This window comes from Otolemur garnettii, unplaced genomic scaffold (genome assembly GCF_000181295.1).
Source record: "Otolemur garnettii isolate 467f Iridium unplaced genomic scaffold, OtoGar3 scaffold00010, whole genome shotgun sequence".
Classification (NCBI taxonomy): domain Eukaryota; kingdom Metazoa; phylum Chordata; class Mammalia; order Primates; family Galagidae; genus Otolemur; species Otolemur garnettii.
Window position 1 is genome coordinate 31,803,842 of NW_003852405.1, and position 3,580 is coordinate 31,807,421.

Genomic DNA, 3,580 nt, shown 5'->3' on the forward strand with positions numbered 1-3,580 from the left:
AGAAGAATTCTGTAAAGTAATCAACACAGAGTGCTTCCGTCAGTTTCTTCCATTTAGAATAGTTCCATCGGAGAGTCTGTCACAAAAATGAGTTTCATTTGTTATTTTACGCTTGCCAGGACAAGAATATATACTTTCAGATGAGTACAAATTAAAATATTCCCCATCTTTAGAGCTTACTGTTGAAAACAATAACAGTGTTTTTGGTTACTCCCATTTCAGTTCAAAATTGGCCAACAACGCACACGAATTTCAGAACACGTGATCCTCAAAGAGCTGCCTGGCTTGGGAAAGGGGATTTTGAGGAGAGAGAAGTTAACACTGTGACTCTGAACGGCTTGAAGGTGTTCGTACATCCCCCACCATCTCCAAAGTCTGGACTTGCACATCCTGTTTTGAGGAAGAAACGGGCCCTTTGGTTATCAGTTCTCATGGAAACGTGAGTGTGAATCTGAGACACTCCATTCTTTGACATTCCCCAGATTCAGTTCACTCCACAGTGAATTGGTTTATTGTTACGCTCCTGGTCCTAAGCTACTTACCCCAGGTGAAAGCCATGTTACCTCACATAATGCAGCCACTCATTTTTGCCACCCTCAATATGAACATCCAGGTCTTGTTTCCTTCAGCCCTAATGTAGTAAGAAGTAAAGCAATGGGAACCCAGGCCCGTCATAAACAGGTCTCGAGAGGCTCAGCCTCCTTCCTGCCACTCTGGGCATAGACAAAGGTTCACACCGCAGGGTATGGGATATGGTTTCTGGAGTGGCATACTGGAGGGCCTAGTTGAGGGGAGCTGGAAGTTGGGGGGACTTAATGCCTGTGTTCAGTTCTTGGCCACTAAGAAAGAGGGAACAAAGTCAGGAAGCCTGCAGATAAATTCACCTTTCTTCCCCAGACAACTACTGTAAGACCTCATGGCCCTGAACAACCATGTTCCACGTGACGGGGTCCTGGCCGTTCCCGTGTGGTGACTTGAGTAGCTTGGAAATATAAAGTGAGTTTGACCAACCTTCTTCCCTCACTCACCCCTGCTGCCTTGGGAGTGTCCCTCTCAAAGCTTCTCAGACTTTATATAAAACTTTGCTTCAGGCTATGTTATATTATAAAATCCATTGAGACAGTAGCCTTGATAAAGAGGCTAAAATAGTTTAGATACATCTGAAAAAATTCAAAGATATTTCGTTAAATTCTTCTAATTCCAAAAATGGAGAAAAAAATGAATGAAAACTTTTCATATTCTTTTTTATTTCAAAAAGATTTATTGACCTCTTACTGAGATTGAAGTTTAAATATGTAAAAATGTATCCCAACGTGAGTCCTTTCCTCCAGAAAAACCCAGTCTAATAACCAGAGGTTAACGTCGAGATCAGAGAAACCACGTATTGATGGCACAATAAACAGGGCGGGGGAATCTATCGACTTTAGAAGTTGGACAGTGAACAGCCCGGGAATAGAGGTAGAATCAGTAACTTCAGTAAAAGGCCTGGGGCTGCATGAAATGTATACATACTTCAGTCTAAACTTGCTATATTCTTTTCCTATGAACTTAAAGGTCACTTAACAGTTGCAGGTCCGAGGCTCGACTGGTAACTGAATTGTGCTGAGGAACTTCTCTTTGTCTTTCCAGATCGGCCCTCCTATCTTCTCTATCCTACTTGGTGCCCCAGGACAGAGTTCTGTAAAATGACCCCCCTGACCTTGTTTGCTCTCTCTCTAGACTCTAGTTATTTTTAACAGTGACAGAGAACTGGCTGGAGACTAGGGAGGGGAGAGAACTGGGCAAACCCGGCTCTGTGGATGTCCTATGAATAGGCTGTATCTTTTGGGGAAGGTCAATCCCGACTTCCCCACACATCTATCTTTCTGTCTGCAGATTCTAATAATCTTTCCTCTTGGTGACCAAATGTTACAAACTTGAGGGTGCTGCACTAGCCCTATGTGGTGGTGATGAATGTGCTTTTACAAATAGTAACTTTATTTTCATTTTATTTTATTTATTTTTTGGGGGGTAGACAGAGCCTCAAGCTGTCACCCTGGGTAGAGTCCGTGGTGTCACAGTTCACAGCAACCTCAAACTCTTGGGTTTAAGTGATTTTTTTTTGCCTCAGCCTCCCAAGTAGCTGAGACTACAGGCACATGTCATAATGTCCAGCTATTTTTGTCCTTGTGGTTGTAGTTGTCATTGTTGTTTTAGCCGGCCCTGGCTGGATTTGAACCCTTCAACCTTAATATATGTGACCGGCACCCTACCCATGGTGCTATGGGTGCCACCAGAAGTAGTAACATTATTAAGCTTCTCTCAAATCACTCAATTTGAAAGTCCCATCTATCTACTTTTTTTTTTTTTTTTTTGATACACAGAATTTTGAGAAGAAAAGATACTGGCTCGTTCTTTAAACATGTCATTTCCTCTCCCTCTTGCAAAAATTACACCAAAGAGGAGTTGTTTTTTCCAAACTAATTGTCTAATCAATAAAATACTTAGCACACGCTATTGGTTTCTTCCTGCATATAAAAAATTACTGATCACAATGGCATGCAGACACATACTGCTCTCTTTATCACGAAAGTTGGAAGTGACAGTCCAGAAGATGGTCCAGAAGGCCAAACAAAGGGTCACACATAACTACTAAACTCAAAAGAAGGAAATAAGTGCTCAATTTTTATAAACTATTCTAAGTGTGTTAAAAGAGAAATCAACTTAGACTGGGAGCAAATTACATAGTTTGTGGTGCTTTATAGATGTTGTAGTGCATTCATTGACAACAATAATATGGGCTTGCCTGGACTTACCAGTCGACACCCTCATTAAAATTACATTCTGATTCCCAGGACGGGATCCTAGTTTGTACTGAAAAGCACTCTCAGGGAAGAAAGATATAATAAGAAAAGTGAGGAGACCCTAAAATATAGGCAAAGTACTTTTAATGGCATATATTTCTTGAACTTTATCACAAGAGTGTAACATTGTCAAGTGTGGCCAATTTTAGATTAGTAAAATGAGCTGATATGTATTAGTAGAATTGTTTTCAGTGGTATCTTGTTCTTAATTGCCCTTATCAGTAAGAGAGGTAAACTAATTCAATACTCAACACTTGTCAAGAAAATATTTACTATGGGGGCCTGGTGCTGTGCTAAGAGCTAACAAAATAAACATGAATGAAATGTTGTGGTTACTCTCAGAGACTTTGCAATGTAGTGGGAGACTACAGAACAATAGACCATCAATTTTAATACTGAAGAGCAAACGCTAGATGAAGCCTGGGATACTATGAAAAGACATAGGAAAAACATCAACTTTTGATTAGAGAGTTAAGGAAGATGTCTCTTATGTCTCTTGTGGCCATGTTAATGGTTGTGTGAGTCAGGTTCCTAAGGCCTGTATGCAGACTTCAGCCCTGACCTAGTGGCCAAACAGCAATGCTTGAATTGGTGGTTTATTGAAAAAGATTTACACACACAGTCAACCAAGCCTCTAAAGTATGATTATTAAAGGTGGTTAATTAGGGAATAATCAACCACAGAGGAGGCTCTGAAAGTCACATCCCTGGAGGGGGTCCAGGTCTCTCGTGTGCCTG